Source organism: Lissotriton helveticus, chromosome 6 (genome assembly GCF_964261635.1).
Source record: "Lissotriton helveticus chromosome 6, aLisHel1.1, whole genome shotgun sequence".
Lineage (NCBI taxonomy): Eukaryota > Metazoa > Chordata > Amphibia > Caudata > Salamandridae > Lissotriton > Lissotriton helveticus.
In genome coordinates this window covers 848,963,281-848,986,430 of record NC_136067.1, presented here as the reverse complement: position 1 = coordinate 848,986,430, position 23,150 = coordinate 848,963,281, and the positions used below count along the sequence as shown (strand labels likewise).

Genomic DNA, 23,150 nt, shown 5'->3' with positions numbered 1-23,150 from the left:
ACCTCCTCTGACGCATCTGTAAAACTTACCCATTGTCCCGAAGTTTTGTCCTGAATTTTGACCTTTTGTCCTGAATTTTTGTCCTGAATGTTGACCCTTTGTCCTAAATTTGTACACTCGCCGTCCTGAATTTGCACCCATGCCAGTTGGTCACCCGAATCAACATGGTTCCATTTGGTGAAGCAGATGCAGTGGCACAGTGGTCCGCAAAACACTGAGTAGTGCTGTATTTCACAGTTTAGACAGCGGCCAACGAGCCCATTTCCTTCATTGAAGTATGGTCCATGACACACTGGCTATGCCACTGCCCCAGACAAATAACACCTTTCCCTGTCTACTACATGTATAGTCCAGAGAAAACAGGCACAGGTGTATGCCATGAATTCGATTTAAGAAAAGGGTCCAAAAGTTCTCTTCCTGGGCAGTCGTTTCTCTTTTGTTGGAAGGATGCTGTTTCGAGGTATGCGATTTTAGTGTGTATACAGCGAGGAATACTCCAGACCAGGCTCTGAAGTCGCACAAACACAAAACAATTACTTACTGAAAACCTACCTCTGAAAAAGCGTTTTTTCCCCTAAGCTTTCCTTTGGGTAAAATCGTTACAACTCTTAAGGGGCTACCTATGTGTGGTAAGGGCTGTAAAAATGAAAGGACTGGGCGGAGGCATTTGGAATTGCCGCTCGAAATTTAGTACAGGTGGCCCCCACTTGAACTGAGGGAGTGGGATCCTAGCGTACCACCACGATGAGAGATCTCGGCCCAGGAGCGGCAGAAATGAGTCACCCACGAGTTGGACCCAATTAGTCTTACCACTAATGTGCTTTCTGGTGATAAAAAGAATGTCATCAAAGTACACAGCCATCTAAACAGTTTCTTGACAAGCCAATAGGCCTGGGTTTAATATTCTAACATATGCTGCATTTGCATATTAGAGACACTTGGGGGGAAGCTGTCGGATCTGACATAGAGGGCAATAGATGTAAAGTAGTTCTGCATGTAGCTAATACCATGCAGATGCTTTACGAGGTGGCAGACAACCAATAGCATTAGGTGAAAGGGGTTTTGTTCCACAGGGTGAGCCAACAATTAGTTATTTCCTTTGCGGGACACCTGAAAATGCTGTCTTTTTAGTACATTTGTAATCCGTTTTAACTAGAACCAATATTTGTTGTTAAAATCTGCGGAGTAGGCAATAAATAGATAATGGATTGAAACTCAAGCTACTGGATGAAAGGTGCTGGCCGAAAAAGGCCAGTGGTTGAAAAGCGTGGTCCCAAAGCCTGCTCTATTATACTGTTAGCTATAAGTCTTCTCCTCTCTGTCCCATACCTAAAAGCTATCTATCCGCATCTAGCTTACCTCCGTTCCTAAGTACCAATTTGTATTGTCCTTTCCGCCATCTTGTGTTTTATTACTAAAGTACCTGTTTGTCAGAGCATATAAGCTCCATTTTAGCCCCCTCCCCCTTTACCTGGTTCGTCCAATTAGAAAACAAAGCTTGAATGTGGCCTTACCGCCAGAGCTGCCAACTTTAGAGCTGGTCAACAAGGTTCGAGTCTGCGTCGGCTCCACATTCTGTGATTTTAGGCAAATCACTGAATCTCCCAATGTCTACAAACAATGAATTGTGTCCTTGTGTAATGTACCTGGTGCTCATGTAAAGCGCGTCAATACCTTTAGGTCGAGTTTGCCCTATATAAAACTGCAAAAAAAAAAGCTAATCATAGGGAAAAAGAGAAAGCATGCCCACGCACACCCTCCCCAAACTGCCCCCTATATCCCACCTCCATGGCAAGTCACCCAGTCTGTTAACGGAGTTGCGATCTGGCTGCCCTCTCAAAGCCCGAGGGCGGAGGGAGGATTCAGTAGCTGCCCTGATTCCCCAGAGTCTCGGTTCCTGGGACCCAACCACCGAAACGACCCTCGTGTTCTGGGGTAACACGGAGTATGGGGTTCATTTCCAGCTGCGACTGTACCATTGGCTGCCTTTGGCTGCCAGGGTGAAATTTAAAATATTGATCATGGCCCACTGCGCGCTTCATGGGCATGGCCCTCTTTATCTGCAGAAGCGCGTCTCTTTCTATGCTCCTACGTGTTCTTTGTGTACCTCGTCTCTTTTCCTGGCCCAGGTCCCTCGTTTTAAGCGTCAGAGGGACCTTCTCAGCTCCTTCTCAGTCAAAGCAGCAGCTGCCTGGAATGCTCTTCCTCTGGTCCTGCGTACCATCCAGGATCCAGATATATTGAAGAAAAAACTGAAGACCCATTTGTTCATGTGGAGCCCTCTGCCTTACCCTATGCAGGGCTCGAAAAATCCACTCGACCACTCGCATTTGCGAGGGTGAGCTATTTTTAGGGCCTACTTGCCAGAAAGGGCAAGTAGGAAGACAAACTAACTTTTGTCCTCTGTCACTGAAAATGGAGCAAATGTGTCAAGATAACAAGATTTAAAGGCATTTTTATGGCTCACAAAGTGATTGAGCAAGAAAGATGCCTTTAAATCTTGTTATCTTGTCACATTTGCTCCGCTTTCAGAGACGGAGGTCAAGTAAATTGCAGTTAGGCCGAGGAGATTTTTCAAGGTACTAGACCTGCAGGACTAGTACAGTTTTTAGGATTTTTCGAGCCCTGCTATGGTTCCACGCCGGGACACTCACGAGTAGCAGAGCGCGCAATAAATTCATATACATAACATAACAGAGTGACTTAACACCAAACATCATCTCAAACACTACAACCACATGGTGACTTACCCAAATCAACCCATACCCACAAAAAATAGTGGGAGACCAGTGGCTTAACGCCTAAAAGCCATCTCAGACACACACCACCAACCGTGAGAGAGTATAAATAAATATACCCACAACCACACCTTAGTGGTAACCCTGAGTGTAGAAGCTATGGTAGCACACATAGAGGACCAGGAGGCAGGAGATAGTGTGAGTAACTCTGCTTTATTTATATTACAATAGCGTTAGGAAGAGCGCCGGGCGTCTGCTCTGGATCGCGCAGTGCCGGCCAGTGAAAAGCGCGCGAACGCCGTTCGCGCATGCGCAGTCCCTAAGGACGTGCCGGGCGTGTTGCGTCACACGCCGTCAGCGTCTAGAACGCTAACACCACATATCTCCCTTTTTTCCACAAGAAGGGGAACAGTTCAGGATTCAATGTCCCATTATTCAAAGTCTCGTAGATGCAAGGATCTGACCACCAATCTCCCAACGCGCGTGCGTCTTACCGGAGCGGAAGCTCTCCTCAACAGCTCTGGGTCGGGGCTCTCTGCTTTTCCTGCCCCTAGATCTTGTCCAGCTCTCCTAGGCGTTGCTTCTGCTCTCGCTGATGTTACTCTTCCACTGGTTCCGCGGGAATCTCCCATGTCCCTGCTCTCTATTTCCATTTCTCCGCTAGATTCTTCGGGCTCTTCTTCTCCCTTCGCTGCTCCTTGTACCTGGACTGGCACGTTGTTGCTGTTCTCCTCCGGCCACTTCACTATCCTGTTGACTTTGGCCATGCGATCTTGTGACCACACCTTGCCATCGCTGAGGAGTGCCGCCCTGCCATACACTTCTTCTACTTGTAAGGGAGGGCTGTACTTACTCTCCCCTTTCTTCTTCAGGACTGCGTGTTTCACTCTCACCCACTCTCCTTTTTCCAGTGAGGAACTTTGTACCTTCTTTCTTTGATTGTAGTGGTCAGTGTACACCTTCTGTGCTCTCTGCAAATTGTGTTGGACTACAGCAGGTGACCATTTGCTGGTAATCGTTTTCTCCCTCCAGATCACATTGTCCTTCGTGAACGGGTGTCTACCTCTGAGAATTTGGAAGGGACTGTACCCCGTCGTAGTGGGGGTAATTCTATACGCCCACAACATTCTTTGGACCTCAGGTTCCCAGTCCTTTCCTTGCATTATGGCGGCTTGAATGGAACCCATCAGCACACGGTTGAATCTTTCCACTTGTCCATTACAGGCGGGATGATACACTGCAGTGTGTTTCGACTTGATTCCGTTTCTTTCCATGTATCTTTGCCATTTCTCAGACGTGAACTGTGGGCCATTGTCTGTCAGTATCGTCCTCGGAATACCTTCCCTTAAGAAGACGGAGGTGAGAAATTTGATTACGACTTCTGCGTCCATTATTTCATGCACATGCACCTCAGGCCATTTGGAATATTTGTCCACAATCACACACAAATACTTGGCTATTCCTTGCCCGTCCAGAATCGTCCCCAAGATGTCAACAGCTACATCTTCCCAAGGATCACTGGGTTGTTCGAAGCGGCCTAAAGCAGGTCTTAATGGCTTGAGTACTTTATCCGACTCCTGGCACTGGTTGCAGTCCCTGACATGTCTCTCGATTGCGATGTCCATGCCAGACCACCAGTACATCTGCTTTACTCGCGATTTGGTCTTAACTATCCCAAGATGTCCTTCGTGCATTTGGTTCAGCAGTGTCGGGACTAGGTCCAGTGGAGGTATCACCTTGTCGCCTCGGTACAGGAATGTACCTGAATCCCTCATGGACAACTCCTCTCTCACCTCAAACAATTTCTTGAGTTCTTCCTTCAGTTTTCTTTTGTCGGGCCAGCCATCGACTAGGTACCTCTTTACCTCTTCCAATGTCTCATCTCTTTCGTATGCTAGGGTCCATTCCTGCAGGCTTATCGCTCTCTCTACATCTTCCATTGCTGCCACCATTTCCTCGTTCTCTTCTGCGGGAGTTGGTGCTTCCTCCATGTGCGACGCCCTGCTGAGGTAGTCCGCCACTTTGTTGCGCGTGCCCGGGATGAACTCAACGTCATAGGTGTACTCCAATAACTTGAGCGCATCTTCGCGATGCGCTTGGTGGCCGTTGCATGCCCACTGGAGGTCAGCACCTTGACTAGTGGCTTATGGTCGGTTTGCAGGCGGAATCGTGTGCCCCACAGAAACTGCCGGAACTTTCCCATGGCCCACACTACTGCCATCATTTCCTTCTCAATTACACTGAACTTCTGCTCAGTGGCTGACAGTGCTCTGGACGCAAAGCTGAGTGTCTCGACGGTGTTATTCTCTCTTTGTTGAGCAAGGACTGCTCCCAGTCCCTTTTCACTGGCACCCGTGGTTAGAATGCTGACTCTCATTGGGTCATAACCCTGCAAAGGCACAGCATGACTGATGTCCTTTTTCAGCCCTTCAAACTCCAATCGAGCTGCACTGTCCCATAGAAAGGAAGTCTTGTCTCTGATCAGATGACGCAAGCCATGTGTCTTCGTCGCGAAGTTTTGGACAAACTTACTATAGTACTCTGCCATCCCAAGGAATGATCGTACCTCCTCTTTGTTGGTGGGGGCTCTGGCATCGCAGATGGCTCTCACATTGTCCTTTTTTGGCGTGATCCCGTGCCCGCTTATTTCGTGCCCCAGGTAGGTTACTGAGGACATACCAAAGCGACACTTCTCCCATTCAGCCGTGAGACCTCTTTCTTGCAATACTCTCAGTACTTGGTCCAGTTTGGCGTCATGGTCCTTGCGATCCATCCCCATTACCAAGATGTCATCTTGGAAGTATTGTATGCCTTTGACGTCTCTGAACAGGCGGTGCATGAGTTTTTGGAAAACCGCCGCAGCGGACGCCAGGCCAAAAGGCATCCTGCGAAATCGTTAGCACCCATAGGGGGTAATGAAGGACGTCAGTTTCCTGCTGGATGGGTGGAGTTCGATCTGGTGGTACGCCGACGTTAGATCAACGGTGGAGAACCACTGCACACCTCTGGTTTTTGCTAGCATCTCTTCGATTCTCGGGAGAGGGAATTTCTCCACCACCAGGCATTTATTTAGCTCACGCAAGTCCACACACAGACGCACTTTCCCGTTGGGCTTCCTGGCTACCACAAGGGGGGCCAACCACTCAGAACTGTCTGGGTTCTATGATACCTTTCTCTTCCAGTCGGGACAATTCTTGTTGGACTGCCTCTCTCACTGCGATGGGTATATTGCGGACCTTGTGGGACACCGGTAGGGAGTTCTCTTTGAGCACAATCTTATGCATGAATTTCTCCAATTTGCCCACTTTGCCCCCGAAGACTCTGGGGTATTCTCTTCTCACTCTGTCCAAATCAGGCCACTGCTCGTCGTCTGTAAGAAGGATTTGTTCTTTGCCTCCAGGATCTAGTTTAATTCCCAAGTCTCCTTGGTCTCTCCATCCCAAGACAGAGGGTCCTTTCTCTGCTACATATAACTTGCAGTTCGCTTTCCTTCCACGGAACTCGAACAGGAGGCTCCGGTACCCCACCATGGGGATCAGGTTTTCCGTGTACGATATCGGTCTGTTGTCTGGCGGATCGAGGTGTGAACCTAAGCTCGGACTGAAGTTCCTTCCCACACCGATCTCGGTACAATGGAGTATGGGGATCCTAAGTCAATCGCTACTTTGATATTCACTCCACCTATCATCATTTCGGCTCGCGGCTTGTCGGATCGGCGAGCGTTGACACTTAGGACTTGCTCCTCAACGCACAGAACTTCATCATCTTCGCCCGTTTCCTCTCCTGTGTCTGCTTCTTGATGTTGCTGCGCTATGTATTTCACCATTGTCTTTTTCTTCTTCTTGCGGCACACTTTCTCGTAGTGGCCGATCAGGCCGCAGAACATACATTTTGCTCGAAAGGCTGGGCAGCGTTTGTCCTGAGCCGAGTGGTTGATACTGCCACATCTGTAGCATGACGATCCGGTGGCCGGGAACTGTCTTCCTGCATGCCCCGACTTTCCCGCCCATTTGCTGGGTGCACGGTCTCCGCTCGGCGCCATTTTGTGCCTGTTTGACGGTTCTGCGTCGTCAATTTTGTTAACCATTACCCTTTGCGCGCTTTCTTTCTTTGCTGCCTCTGCGCATCTCTTGGAGAGTTCCGCTTTCTTCACCATTGCGATTACTTCTTTTAACGTGGCTTCCCCATGAGCCCATAGCTTGTCTTGCACATTCTTGTTGGTAGTGTGCATTACTATCTGGTCTTTGATGAAATCTTCTTCCATGTTTCCATACCTGCACGTGACTGCAAGTCTCCTCAAGGCTGCCACGTAGTTGTCGACCGACTCTCCTTCACCTTGTTTCCTTTGCTGGAAGTTGAACCGGTCAATGGAGACGCATACCGCCGGGCGGTAGTGAGCATCCAGGTCTTCCAAGGCCTGCTTGAAGTGATCGGCGTCAGCTGCTTGAAGTGGCGCTGATGCAATATTTTTGAATACTCTTATTCCCTCTGGGCCCAGGTTGTGCAGTAATATCCGTCTCCGTCTCGCTGGGGTGAACTCATCTGTGGATTCGTCCTCCAGGGCTTCTAAATAGTTGCCGAAGTACTCCCTCCAATCCTCCCACTTCATCTGTGGTTCACCAGGTCTTGGCAGGAACGGGATGGGGGCTGTGAGTGAGGACGTCTGGCTACTCATCTTGATCCGTTATTCCGGTCCTTCCTCTTGGTTCCTGGGGCTGCCCGGTGCGCTGTTGTCTCCTCCTTGAAGCTTGGGGCTGCCAGGGGCGCTGGCACCGTCTGTTTGCGACGTCGCAGCGCTGTGTGTGCTACTCCCCGCTCCTTCGTGGGCGCCCTTCTCCGCCAGGATCTATGTGGGTTGGTTGCGCCAGCCCGCGGTGGTATCGCACTATTCGCCTTGCTTTCCTGACCTGTGCTGGGGTTTTTCTTTTGTCTGCACCTCTGCCACGCTCTTCCTTTGGATGATGTCTCTTCCTGTGCTGCAGGTGACTTCGTGTTCTGGCGTTCCTTTAGGCTTCCTCCGCCTCTGCTCTGTCTGGTGCTGCTCCTTTTTCCCTGTGGGTATATCCCACCCTCGTCGCCACTGTAGAAGCTATGGTAGCACACATAGAGGACCAGGAGGCAGGAGATAGTGTGGGTAACTCTGCTTTATTTATATTACAATAGCGTTAGGAAGAGCGCCGGGCGTCTGCTCTGGATCGCGCAGTGCCGGCCAGTGAAAACCGCGCGAACGCCGTTTGCGCATGCGCAGTCCCTAAGGACGTGCCGGGCGTGTTGCGTCACACGCCTTTAGCGTCAGCGTCTAGAACGCTAACACCACACTGAGTGACTAAACACCTGAAAGTCAACTCAAACACCAAACTAAAGTCCAAACATTGGAACCCCCTGATTGTTACTATTCCGGAAGATGATGAAGCACAGGTGCGGGTGGTATGAAATAACACTGCTGCCGCGCAACTAAGTCCAAACGTTAGAGCCCCTGAAAGTTACTTTCACGGAAGACCAATCTGTAAGGATAACCTTCTCCTGACTACCTGTCCTTAGTCCTTGTAGAAAACGGCAGCGCACGAAAAGTCATTTTGAAGTGTTGTACCCGGAGAGAACAGGAAACGCCAAAAACAATGATGGAAAGACAAGATGGCGTCACGCTTTCAGCAGGTACCCCAGGAGCGCCCCGGGTGGCTCTAGGCACGCACGTACAATACGGCGTAAGGTCTCCTCACTTCAACACAGACTCCTGATGTTGGGGCTCGCGGTGGAGACAGCGCACAAGTTAAACAGTTGGAAACATCTGAGCCTCAAAAGATGGTGAACTTTAAAACAGAAAAAAATAAACTTGGCACAACGGTCACTCATAGATGTAGTTATCAGATTCCAACATACCATCACACACCACACCTTTTTCGGTCTCACTTAGGGTCAAAGACCACATGTGCGAGTGTCGGCTGTACTCTTATATATAGTCTCTCTCAACACGAACAACTTCGTACCAGTTTCACTCTGTTCCTAAGGTATGGAGTTCCGTTTTGTCTGTGCCGCAGACACAGCCAGCACACTGGGTACAATCCAATAAAGCAAATCCACAAAGTGATGAAAACGTGGCATCACTTGTAACATTAAATTACTCAGGAACACTCACAGAGCTGGCTACATATGTGCCGGCAAGTCCTCCCACACCGCAGTTGCGGCAGACCAATCCGAATGTCATCGATGGGACAGGACGCAGCCAAACCATCTTACTTCACCGCAGGTCCACAACAACAAGTCCAGGATAACACATATGGATCTATATTGAAAACCAGGAGATCCAGGTGTCCCTTTACACTAAGCCTACTGCCAGAAACACGCTGCTCCACTATGACAGCTTCCATCCCAGATGCCAAAAAGATGGTATTCCATTCAGCCAGTTCCTGCGTCTCCACAGGAACTGTTCCAACATGAGGCATTAGGAACACCATGCAAAACAACTGAAACAAAATTTACTTGCCAGGGGCTATCCCAATAGATTCATCAAGGACTCCTACAAAAGAGCTAAATATTACAACAGAGACATTCTTCAAGAAAAAACCAAGAAGGATGATAAAAAACTTGTTTGTGTTCTCAAGCATTCCAACCTCAATAATAAGATACGCCAGATAATTGGGACACAATGGCACATTTTCAACCGTGGAGATTAATTGACCAATCTCCCCAGACCCGTTATCGCTTTGAAACTCAACAAAAACTTCAGAAACTCACTTGTAAAGGCCACCTATGAAGAGGAAAGAAAATGTATCCAGTATTATGGGTGTCTTTCATAGATTCACATGCCTGAATCATTCCCCGTCGTCGAGACGGGAGTCTCCGGTACATAGAAAAGTAATGTCTTAAAGACATACATAGAGAATAGTAGGCCTAAAGGCCTCACCTTAGTAACATATCCATGTCCTTTTGTAAAAAGGACCAAACTCTAGAGAAGAGCCAATCAGCTATCACCTCCCTCTAGAACCTTCCTGGCAGGAGCCTCAGTTCCTCAGATTTTCTACCGCACGTTGTGCTAAGGGAGTCTCCTCTGAGCTCTGCTCAGATTCTGTGTTTTTTCACTTCATTAAATGACTTTGTTGTCAAAGATTCTTTTCTACTATGGATTATGTTCAAATACATTCTTTAAAGAAGGTCTGGTACAGGCCAAAGACTACAAGGTATGTCGCACTTTCTCAAGTAAGTTTTTGAGAGGTTGTGAAGGGTGATTTTTAATATGGTGTCAAACACTAAGACCAGAAAGGAGGTTTTTTATTTTCTCCAGTGACCGTGATGAGGCGTTATCCTCAACGTCTAGGAGACCTCAAAAGAGAAGAGAATCTCCTCAGACTCATTCCTCAGGGGAACATCCTGAGAAGGCCCTCAAAAAAGACCACTCATGGGTCTTCTGGGCGCAGTTCTTAAAAATCTCCTCACTCTGTGGATAAGGAGAGTAAAGGACTTGCTTTTGGAGAAAAATCATGTCAAAAAGGCGACTTCTGAGCCGTCAAAATCACCTCCTCTGGTCATAGGACCCTTCAGGAAGGCGTCTTCTATTCCTCCTGAGGTAAAGACTAAGAAGCCAACATCGTCAACAGGATCGTCGACAAAGAAACCATCATCATTGCCTATTACAGCCTCTTCGTCTACGATGGCCTCGTCTACGATGGCCTCGTCTACGATGGCCTCGTCTACGATGGCTCGTCTACGATGGCTCGTCTACGACGGCTCGTCGACGACGGCTCGTCGACGACGGCCTCATCTACGATGGCCTCGTCTACGATGGCCTCGTCTACGATGGCCTCATCTACGATGGCCTCATCTACGATGGCCTCATCTACGATGGCCTCATCTACGATGGCCTGTCTACGACGGCTCGTCTACGACGGCTCGTCTACGACGGCTCGTCTACGACGGCTCGTCGACGATGGCCTCATCTACGATGGCCTCGTCTACGATGGCCTCGTCTACGATGGCCTTGTCTACGATGGCTTCGTCTACGATGGCCTCGTCTACGATGGCCTCGTCGACGATGGCCTGTTTACAGCGTCGACGACTGCCTCATCTACGATGGCCTCGTCTATGATGGCTCATCTACAATGGCTCGTCTACGACGGCTCGTCTACGACTGCTCGTCGACGACGACGGCCTCGTCTATGACTGCTCATCTATGACGGCCTGTTTACGGCGTCGACGATGGCCTAGTCTACGATGGCCTCGTCTGCGATGGCTTGTCTACGATGGCCTCGTCTACGACTGCCTCGTCGACGACGGCCTCATCTATGACTGCTCGTCTACGACGACTTGTCTATGGCGTCGACGATGGCCTCGTCTACGATGGCCTCATCTACGAGGGCTCCTCTTCGATGGCTCATCTACGACGGCATCGTCATCGACGGCCTCGTCTATGACTGCTCGTCTACGACGGCCTGTCTACGGCGTCGATGATGGCTTAGTCTACCATGGCCTAGTCTACCATGGCCTCGTCTACCATGGCCTCGTCTACCATGGCCTCGTCTACGATGGCCTCATCTACGATTGCTCCTCTACGATGGCTCCTCATTGACAGCCTCGTCTACGACGGATCGTCTATGATGTTGCCTAAGACGGCCTCGTCTATGACTGCTCGTCTAAGACGGCATAGTCTATGACGCCGATCTCGTCGACGGACCCGTCGACGAGGGAAATTCCGACAATTTTGGAATGTCTTATAATGTGGTAGAGAGGGCTGCTCAGCGTTTTAAGATCTCCATGGTCTCTCAAGAACCGGTCTGCTTCTTGTATGACTTCACAGAACCTCTCAAGAAGGCAGTAAGGTCAATACCGATTGTCGATTACCTATAGTCAGAAGGGGTAAAGGTCATGCAGAACCCCTCCTCTGTATCACCAGTGATCCCTCAGTTGGATAAGAAGTATAGGGCGCCAGATACAGCACCCGCGTGTTTAACAGGGCATCCTAAGCCGGACTCCGTGGTGACACAGGCGGCCTAGAAGACCTCCAGGAATCCTTCGGCCCCTTTGTCGCTTCCTCCTGGTAAGGAGGTAAGAAGAGAGGGGTAACATTGGGAACAGGTTTTCCTCAATATCGACAATGACGGTAAAGGCCGCGAACGCCCTAGCGCTCTTGGGACGCTATAATAGGCAATTGTGGGCACACATAGCCCCATAGCTGTCGGAATTGCCAGATTCATCCAAAGAGGAAGTAAAGAGGATTCTGCTAGATGATGAGGCATCGACGTCAGAAACTATAGACTGCGCGATGGATATCGCTATGACAGGGTTCCGCCAGTTGGCTGGAGCAGCAGTCTTGCGGCTCCAAGGATGGCTAAAGGCAACCTCTTTCCGTCCTGAGGTGCAAACAAAGATTTTGGGCATGCCATATGTTAGCCAGTTACTATTTGGCACGAAAAATTGATGAAGCAGACACTGCGAGACCTTTGGGCACTCTTCAGTATAAGAACCAGTCCTGTTGTAGAAATAGAGGAAGAGGACAGTCTTCCTACAGAGGAAATTATTAATACAGGTCTTCCTGCCCTTCAGGCCAGAGTAGACCGCAATACCAACAGCGCCAACAACAGCAAAACAAGCAATCCTCTTTTGGGAGGTCGTCCTTTCAAGGTACAGGACAGCGGAAATAACACAAATCTATGGCTGCTTCTATGAGAGATCTCGATTATGCTGCAGAAAGGAGCAATAGAGAGAGTACCTCCATCTCAGAAGGGAAAAGGGTTTTATTCTTGCTTCTTTTGATCCAGAAAAAAGACAAGAAGTGGAGACCAATCTTGGACCTTAGGGCCCTCAACAAATTCCTAAGAAGTAGTCGTTTCGCATGGTAACGATCCAGGAGGTCTTGCAACTACTGTAACAGCAGGATTGTAGGGCGTCCCTAGACATACAAGACGCTTACTTCCATATCCCAATTCACAGGAATCACAAAAAGGTACTTGCGATTTGCAGTAGCGAGCAGACCTTGCAGTTTCGCGTTCTGCCCTTCGGGCTCAAGTCTGCACCGCGCATATTCACGAAATGTCGTACCCCGGTGGCGGCATATCTCAGACAGTGCCATCACCAAGTCTTTCCGTATCTGGATGACTGGCTGGTCAGGACTCCATCCTTATAAGACGCGTCCAGGTCTTCCAACGCCTGTTTAAAGCTTTTCGATTGTTAGGGTCTCACCCTCAATCAGGAAAAATCGGTCCTACAACCTTCTCAGTGCATCAGTCTCCTAGGTGCAACCCTGGACACACGGTCAGCAAAAGCTTTCCCATCCAGAGAGAGGATGTACAAGCCCCTTGCACTATCTGCTATAGTAGCCTCGAAGAAAGTCTTGACAGTCAGTCACTTCAAATCCCTCCTGGGGATGTCAGCGTGTATCCTCTTGATTCCTCACTGTCGACTACGAATGAGGAATCTACAGGAGGCGCTCTTGAAGCAGTGGGTCCAATGCACAGGGTCATTCGACGACCACATAAAAGTGAATCCTCAGATGGTCGGAGCCCTGCAATGGTGGATGTCGTCTCAAAACCTCTCTCAAGGCTTGTCATTCCTGCTTCCGGCTGCTCCTCATGTTCTCACAACAGGCGCCTCCTTGGAAGGCTGGGGAGCTTTTCTGCAAGAGCTGCAGATAAGCGGGTAGTGGTCTCCTATGGAGAAGAAACTACATATCAATCTGCTCGAACTGCGGGCAGTCTTCCTGGCCCTTCAAGCTTTCCTGCCAAGAATAAAACATTCCCTGGTGCTCATCCGGACAGACAACACCACGACTAAGCACTACCTCAACAAAGAGGGAGGGACACGCTCGCTGACACACTATCGCGAGTTGCACAAAATAATCTGGAATTGGCTCATACTCCACAATATAACCTTAAGAGCGGAATATGTTCCAGGCACGGACAATGTGCTCTCCGACTTGTTGAGCAGGCAGAAAACATCGTCACACGAGTGGGAGCTAGATCAACAAATTATCGACCAGATCTTCTCCAGATGGGGCACGCCGCAAATTGATCTATTTGCGACGACAATGAACACCAAATGCCCACACTTCGCAAGTTGGCATCCCCAGTCAGGGTCTCTAGGGAATGCATCTTCCATCGCATGGCGCAACGTCGTTGCGTACGCCTTTCCGCCATTCCCGATGCTTCCCAGAGTCCTCAGGAAAATTTAGGTGGAGCCTTGTACTCTAATTTTAATAGCCCCAACTTGGCCGAGGCAACATTGGTTCACAGAGCTCCACCGTCTATCCCTGGAGCCGCCGGTCCACCTGGGCAGTATCTATCTCTGCTTACAATGAACAACAATAAAGTTCAACATCTGGATTAGAGGTCTCTCAGGTTAGTCGCCTGGCTCCTGAGTGCAGAGAGTTCCACAATCTGAATATTCCACAAGACTGTAGACATTCTTGCCAGAGCAAGGGCGGATAGCACGACCAAGACGTATTCCCTGAAATGGAAGCGCTTTTGTGTTTGGTGTGCAGATCACGGGATTCGGCCTTTCTCCACATCACCGGAGCAAATATTACCTTATCTATTACATCTGGCACAGTCGGGCCTAGCCCACTCCTCCTTTAAAGTACACTTAGCAGCAATATCTCGTTATAAAGAACTTCAACGAGTCCATCGCTCTGGTCAAGCGGATTGATTAAGCAATTTCTAAAACGATTATACAGATCTTTCCCGCTAGTAAGGATGTTGCCACCTGCCTGGCATCTCAATGTGGTTCTTAACCAGCTCATGAAACATCCGTTCAAACCAGTACACAGAGCTGACCTAAAGTATGCCTCATAGAAATCAGCACTCCTCCTGACACTCACATCTGCAAGGGGGGTCAGTGAGCTACAGGCGTTTTCAATCCAGGATCTTTTTCTACAGTTTAATAACGACAGAGTAATCCTGAGAACCAATCCTAGGTTTATCTCAAAAGTCCCGTTGGACTTCCACCTAAATGAACCTGTGGTTCTGCGTTCCTTCTTTCCGAACCCAAGCACGGCAGATGAGAGATCGCTGCTTTCTTTGGATCTCAAGCGATGCTTGAAGTTTACACTGACAAAACAAAAACATTCAGGAAATCTAACCAGCTATTCATAGCTTACAGCAGACCTAGAAAATGTCTACCGCTTGCTAAGCAGAGCATCTCCAGATGCTTTTCTGCAGCCATTGCTTTCTGTCATGACCAAGCTGGACAGCCATTGCATTCCAAAGTGAGATCGCACTCCACGAGAGCCATGTCCACTTCTTTAGCTCTCTTTGCAGGGGTGCCAGTCATTGACATTTGCAGGGCGGCAACATGGAAGTCGCAGCATACCTTCACTAGGCACTACTGCCTGGATATGGAGCTGATGAATGATGCAGCAGTGAGACAATCAGTGTTACGCCATCTTTTCAGTAAGGTGAGCCTTCCTCTGTCCCTCCATCCTACTCTGGTGTGCCCATTTCTTTAGTAATACTTATTGTGGAGGTCTAATGATGGTTCATGCTCGCATGATGCGTCTTATCTAAGGACTTGTATATGCTGTTCCATCAGAAATGTGCACTCTGCATTGCTTGCTACTCTGATTCAGGCATGTGAATCTATGAAAGACACCCATAATACTGGATAAGAAATGCGTTACTTACCTGTAACTGCAGTTATCCAGTATTGGTGTCTTTCATAGATTCACATGCAACCCTCCCGCCTCCCCTGGAAAGGACTCACCTAACTCTCTCAGTGTCACGCCTACTTAGCTTAGTGCGTACGAAAATCTGAGGAACTGAGGCTCCTGCCAGGAAGGTTCTAGAGGGAGGTGATAGCTGATTGGCTCTTCTCTAGAGTTTGGTCCTTTTTACAAAAGGACATGGATATGTTACTAAGGTGAGGCCTTTAGGCCTACTATTCTCTATGTATGTCTATAAGACATTACTTTTCTATGTACCGGAGACTCCCGTCTCGACGACGGGGAATGATTCAGGCATGTGAATCTATGAAAGACACCAATACTGGATAACTGCAGTTACAGGTAAGTAACGCATTTCATATCCAGAAATCCATCACAGGAACTAACCCCATAAAGGCAATCATAAATGTTGTAACTGCCATGCTTGCAATTTTGCTATTACTACAGCTTCCTTAGAGTGGGGAAAGAAACATTTTATTTTCACTAAAATGACCAACTGCAGGACCGCCAATGTGATTTATCTTATCCTATGTCCCTGCAATCTGGGATACGTGGGAGAGACCAGCTGCAAATTCAGGATAAGATTCAATGAACATAAGTCTGCCGTAAATAAACATTCGTATTGGAGCCCCTCTGGTTGAGCATTGGTCTTGGAAACAGCACTCTGAGACAGACCCCAAATGGATGATCCTGGAAAGGATATGTCCCAAGGATGGGAACTCGGATGGCTTGTGGAAGAAACCTGAAGTGTTTTGGATTTCCACTCTCCAGACAGCCATCTCTGGACTTAATGAACTACTCCCTTGGGAGAATGCCATATTGTAAGTCTCTCAGATGTCAGGTGTCTTTCTCTCTATGGTTCCATCAGGCCTGTAGGGTCTTCTGTGATTTTACTTGGGACTTCTGGCCTCTATTTTTTCAGTGCGAATTTTGCCCTTTTATGAGAGTTTTTTTTTTGTTGTAAAAAAAACACTTTATTATTTGGAAAAGACAAACATTCTTATTTTATTCAAACAGTGAACTGAAAAAGCAGCCACAATAAGGTGAAGGTGACACTACTGTCAGCTGGAGGCACCAGATTATCTTCCTGGGAAAACCATTTGTTATTCTTCAATTGCTGCTGCCTGGGGCACTAAAGTATCAGCCAACAAAGTTGATAACAACCAAATGCAGGATGGTGTTGGCAAAGAGGAAGTCTGCGAAGGCACGCTCGGGTGAGATTCCCTGGAAATCAGCCTTGCTCTGGGGGTTTATTTGAATTCGGAGGCACACACCCAGAATAAATGAGCCCACACAGGAGCTGAATCCAGAAAGGAAGGAGTTGAAAGGGAAAGCGCCCACCAGCAAACAGTATACAAATTGCATGTCCCCTGTCAGCAGAATGTATAGCAGGAAAGCATCCAGCAGCATCAGCCGTTGCGGGTTGGTGCTCAGATACTCATCTAGGAAGCGGGACACCACTGACAGCACAGAGGTCGACATGTCTGATCGTAACTTCGCAGGGGCACTCACATGTATGAGACTTTTTTTGATAATCGAGTTTATTGGTATTTTTGAACAGATCACAAAAAAGAATGACAGCACAATCAGACATGGTAAAGAAGTGAATTACATCAGGAAGAAGAACGAATGAGATTTGTACAACACTTGGGAATGAGTAGAGCACTAGCAGGCAACCATTCTTGTACTGGACGTGTTCATGTCCCTCTGGGCACCAAGTTGACCCACTTGCCCCATATCCTACCAAAAAGCTCGGGACGGCCCCTGGCCTCAAAGAGGGGTTCCTCCTGAGTTCCGCATCAGTCCACACCCCGTCTCTATTTCAGCACAGTTGGCGGCCTGGCCTGGGACCAAAGCGCCACTATGTCGCGTTTCGCCAAAGCCACAGCCGTTCCAAGGAAGCTTTTATCGGCCCGGGAACCATTGAGGCCATCGAACACTCCCAGGAGCAGGTTTAACAGGTTGTGGGAAACCTCCCAACCCAAGGTCTGTGTGAGCTCTGGCTCTACCCCCGCCCAGAATGGTGCCGGAGTGGGGCATTGCCATGTCATGTGGTAAAAGTCTGCAGGTGCGTGGTTACATTGCGTACATGACAGGGACAGACGCTGTAGATACCTCAGGGGTGAGGTATGCCGTGTGGAGGTAATAGAGTTGGACTAGACGCAGCTTGGAGGAGGTCGTCAGGGTTTTGGGAGCCATAAGGGCATCCCTCCAATCCACGTCCTCCATGGGGCCCAGCCACCCCTCCCAGCGAGCGCGTAACAGGTCCAGGGTAGCAGGTCCGTTGTTCACCAGGGAGCGGTAAATCCGTGACATACACCCCCCCCCCCCCCCCTCCCCCTCTGCCTAGATTCCCCATCATCTCTTGGGCTTCCAAGGGACTGAATTCCAGGAGGGATGTGGGAGATGGAATGTGTGTTTGGAGGGCATGTCGTAGCTGTAAATACTTATAGAATTGGGAGGAATGGAGGGAGTGGCATTGCTGTAAGTCTGCAAAAGATCCAATGTGGTCCCCCACCCAGACGTCCCCCAGCAGTGAAATCCCGATGAGATCCCATCGGCGGAAGTCCTTGAGTGACGAGAACGCCTCCAGCCACACACCACTCCACAGAGGCGTCTGTTTGGTGAGCTTCCGGTCCCAATTCGTGTGGCGTAAGGCTGTACGCCAGGCCATAAGTACCGTCCGAGTAATGGGGGGAGGGCACATGGCACGGGAGCAGCGGGAAGTCCATTAACCGGAGTTACACATGGTACGCTGGGTCGGACCAGCCGCCCGCAAACCAGTCAGGGATCACAATGAGTTTTGTGGCCAGGTAGTATAGATGGAGATTGGTTACCCCGATGCCACCATCTTAGGGAGGTATGCAGCAGTGCCCCAAAGACAAACGTGACCTCCCGCCACCCCGGGTAAGAGCACTGTCTATCTCTTGGAACCAGCCCCCCGAAAAATGAACGGTGATATTCTGTAAAATGTATAGAAAAAGGGGTAGGGCCATCATTTTAAAAAGGGTGCTTCTGCCAAGGAGATTGAGGGGGATGGATTGCCACTTCTTGAGGTCCGCCTTTGCCTTAGTGACCAGGGGCGTGATTTTCAGGGCCCATATGAGGTCCGGAAAGAGGGCATCACACACTCCCAAATACTTAAACGACTGTCGACGCAGGGGGATGGTCGTCTGCCAGTCGTAGCACGCACGGGATGGATGTAAGGGAACCAGGGTGGACTTAGCCGGAGGCCGGAGACCCGCTCGAAGGCTAGGAGGGCGTTCAAGCATCTCGGACCCGAGCTCCCTGGGTCCGCCAGGAAGAGGAGGACGTCGTCGGCATATACGGCGATCTTATCAGCCTGGTATGAGTCCCAAGCCCAGCCTGTATGAGGGGATCCTGACGGACAAGGGAGGCCAGAGGTTCCATTGCCAAGGCAAATAGGAGTGGCGAGAGCGGACAGCCATGACGAGTGCCTCTGTATGGGAAACTTCTCAGAAAGTGTGCAGTTAATGAGAACTCTTGCCTTAGGGTTGGAGTATAGGACCGGGATGAGGCGCCGAAACGGGGAGCCAAAGCCCATCCTCTCCAATACATCCCAAGGTAATTCCAGTCCACCGTATTGAATGCTTTTTCGAAATCAACAAACAGCAGAGCAAGATACAGGGTGAGGTGGTGACAGTGTGCCAAGGCAAGGTGGAAACAACGGATGCAGTGCCTGGTGCACCGGGCTGGCATAAAGCCTCATTGATCCGGGTGAACCAAATCTTGTAAGTGTGGACGGAGCCGCTTGGCCATGGAAGTGGCGAACATTTTTACCTTGGTGTTTATGAGGGAGATGGGGCGGTAGTCCGCCCAGGCAAGGGGGTGCAGTTGTGTCTTTGGAAGGACCACAATCGTGGCCACGTTGGTTCTCGGGTGGGAAGGACCCCTTGTCTCTCGGATCAGCTTAAGCCTACGCTCGGAGTCCTCGCTGCCAGGGCTCCTTCCAACTGCGCCGCCTGGGCCTCCAGCTGAGTGAGTTGGGCGGACTGCTCCGTGCGGTTCACGTGGACCAAACCTCTAGCAACCCCTCGCATGGTGGCCTTACCGGCCTCCCATAACGTCCCCGTGAAGGGACCATGCCCGTATTTGTAAAAAAATAATGCCTCAGTTCCTGCCCGAGTGACTCAACAAATTCCACGTTTTGCAGGAACCAGGCGTTCATCCGCCATGCCGTACGGGTACCATTAGGGGGTTCCCCAGATGGAGGAAGATGGGGAGTGATCAGAAATGCCTCTGGGCAGGATAGAGCCCCGGACAGTCTGGGGCAGGTAGTAGAAACAAATCAATGCGAGAGTGGGAGTGGTGGGCCGTCGATGTGTGAGTATATTGCTTTCTGCGGGGGTTCCAGACCCAGAGCAGAGGGCCAGTCAGGCAGGCGTGTAGCAGAGGCAACACGGGCAGCCGAGGGAGCACCTGTTGTGTTGTAAGAGGGTTTCAGAACAGCGTTGAAATCCCCCCCGATGACAGTCAGGCCGTAAGCAAAGGAGGAGACCACGACTGTGAGATGGCGAAGGGCAGAGGCAGTGTTGGCGGGGGGAATGTAAGTGCACAGGATGTTAACTGGATGTCCCTCGAACTTACCTCTCAGGGCCACATACCGGCCCTGTGTATACGTCTCGGCCAGCGCCAGGGAAAAGGGAAGGCCCTTTTGGAGCAGTATGGCAACTCCCCGGGAGCCCCGCACAAAACCTGAATGCCAAACCCTGTCAAACCCAGACCGGGCGAGGAAATTATATTGGGTGCCCATAAGGTGTGTTTCTTGTAGGAACAAGACATCTGGCTTATGTCGCTGGGCACTACGAAGGACAGCAGTGCGTTTTCTGCGGTCTAAGATGCCGTTGACATTCCACGAGAGGACGCAAAGGGGTCTATGTAAGGTGAACGTCATTGGGGTGGGAGGTGCATGGAAGAGGTAATGCAAGTTCAGATTGGCTCGGGTGTCAAGGGAAGTAGCTTATACTGGCCGGTGTCATTGAGTAAAAGATGTGCATTTTGGTGAATCTTGTGTCATCGTCCCAGGCATACATACTTGAGGTACTACCAAGAAAAACAAGAACCAGCGGCCTGTAGGCGGCTAAAAACAACGAACCAATCGGGAGACAACTGTCTACCCACCCTCCCTCGCCCCTAACTCCCCCCACCCTACACTGCTGAAGGCGAAGCATCTGTCACCCTGAAGAGGAAAACATTCAAAACAACAACCCACTAGTGAGTCGTATTGCTAAGGTAAAATGGCTAGCTAAACATAGACGTGGCAGAAAAGGACCCTCATCCCTGTAGCCGGATAAGAGATATGTCAACAGCTGTAATTACTTTAAAACTAATATGCTTCAAGAAGTACATTTAAAGTCAGGCAGTGGAACAGGAAACAGTTCACCCAGCCGTGGTTACCATGGAGATGGTTTGCACCTAGTATAGAGATTGGCAAACATTCGCAAGTGTAGGTGCCCTATTGGGAACAAGGTGGAAAGTTTGTGCTTAGGCCGCAGTTCATAAATCGACAGAGGTCCTTGACAGGTTAATGTAGGGACTTGAAATAATTATAGGCCAGAATCTGCGCTATAATGATGAGGTGTCCAGCCGGACCCTTTTTAATATTCAATACAAAAAATAGATAGAGAGTTTCAGAGCACACAAATTTACAGTGGGACACAATCCTGCATCCAGTGCACAAAAACATGACAAACAATATTTAAAGGAATAAAAATGTATCTCAGGCAAAGTTAGAAACCTGGTGAGACGCTAATGAGGTAACAGAATCACTCTAGCTGTACTCATGCAGTATAGCACAATTGGGTCACACAATGGAGAACTAGTGCATAACTACATCACATACCTATGTCTACAAATTAGACATAGGTATGTATGAGAATTCTAGCGGCTGGCATCTCGACCTACTAGGGTTGCCCAATCCTTACCCTGTCTCTTAACCTTCACAGAACCTCCGCTAGGTTGGGTACACTCATCTCTCGACTCCAGTCGCCTTGGACTCCATTCAATTGTCCAGGTACCCTTGTTTAACTGAATTCCTTCAGCAGGCCAGTCCCACTCTCGTATAGGTCACCCACACGGTCCTCTCCACTAGCCACTCCAGTGATTCGCACCTCCAACCACGGAAGAATTTCACAACTATATGCCTTGAGTGTTATTTGGAGCGCGTGTCACAGTACACTTACGTATGGCAGTTATTCACTTAACGCATGGTTTGAAAATCCGGTCAGAAACGTTGTTTGAGAAGAGGTTTTAAACAAATGTCCCTTGTGTTCCTTGTCTCCCTGTTCCCTTACAGGCTTATAAATCAGGCAAAATATTGTCAGTCCTGATGATGATCCTTCATTTTTCAGGGATGTGGAATTTATTAAAATATCTACTTGTCCATGGGGCAGGTTGCTTCATAAATCTACTTGTCCTGTAACAAAATCCACTTGTCCCTTTGGTGCCATGTTGTGCGGCGACAAATTATGGCAGCAATCTCATTATAAAAGAGCTCTTAAATAGCCTCTGTGATTATGCCAGGGCTCATACAATAGTAGTGTTTGAATACTAGTAATCCCTTTATGTTGCTACGTTTCCGCAGATGTACATACTGGGACTAAAGGAAGTGGTAAATAATAGTTCCAGGGTTGGAATGTCCTTTTGAGTCTTTGCAAACCTATTAACTTGCATGATTTGAGGCTTTTCAACAACTCTTCTCTAACCTTTTCCAATACTGAGAAATGTTGGAAATTTACTCCCGACAATGGCAGACGTAAACCTTCTTCCAGAGTTGGGAAAAAAGTGGTTGGAGGGAAAATAAACTTGCAAACACTCAGGTTTTCGCATGAGCAAATCTACAAATGCATATTTGCTCATTCTAAAATGCAGTTCACAAATATTTTCTAGGAGTACTATTTCTTGCCCTACTGCTGTAATTCTTGTGAATTCACGGAAGCCATATAGCTGCCCTTAATGCAAGGACATAAACCAAGGGTGCACTTTTGAAACTTTTTTTAAAAATTGGGCCCCTAATTTGGTCTGGCGTTAACCATGACCTTTAGTGTATATTAAAATTCTCTCTCTGTATCGGCTGGCTTCACGTGAGTGACAGCATTCTGCTCTTTCATAAGGAGCTTATCGGCACACAAAGTAGTTTTGTACAGTGCCAGTAACTAATGTGGCAGTGTGTGCTTTTTTGAGACCAAAACCAATTTTTGCTTAAAATGGTCAGCGTTAGGCAGCTCTCACATCAATAAGGTTTTAGAAAATCCATGCCACAACAAGTCAGGCATTGCCAAAACCAAAAAGCTGACCACCATTTCAGACCTACTGGCTTTGCCAATGCTTGTTTATTTTTGTTCCCCAAAATCTTATTGAAACTGGTTACACTGATTTTCTAATATGAATATTTTGGGGAAATACTGGCATGCATCAACACATTTTACTAAATGATGCGGCAAAGAAATGGTACCTGAAATGTTACAGTAGTTTAGCAAAAGAAATATTTTCCTACTTTCATTTTTTAGGGACATTTCATATTGAAAGCAAAGCATCATTAATCTTGCTTTCATCTAATCAGAGAGCATTCTGGGAGCATTATGCATAGCCTCACATTGCTAAACTTTGAAACCGTGTGTCCACATTTTTATACTGGAACCACTGTCAGTAGTGCAGTGAGAACTTACATTTACTGAGAGTGCTCAGCCTAATAATGAATGCTCTCAATTAATGAACCATAAATATAATTTTGAATAGCATTAACA

At 48.7% G+C, this 23,150-nt stretch overlaps 1 protein-coding gene and 1 pseudogene across 1 annotated transcript in view; one reads left to right on the top strand and one right to left on the bottom strand.

Moving 5' to 3' along the window:
• Window positions 1-23,150, top strand: part of LOC144763137 (fatty acid-binding protein, brain-like) — a 464,561-nt gene that overhangs the window by 5,338 nt on the left and 436,073 nt on the right. The window lies entirely within an intron of this gene.
• Window positions 16,348-16,866, bottom strand: LOC144763138 (dolichyl-diphosphooligosaccharide--protein glycosyltransferase subunit DAD1 pseudogene; annotated as a pseudogene).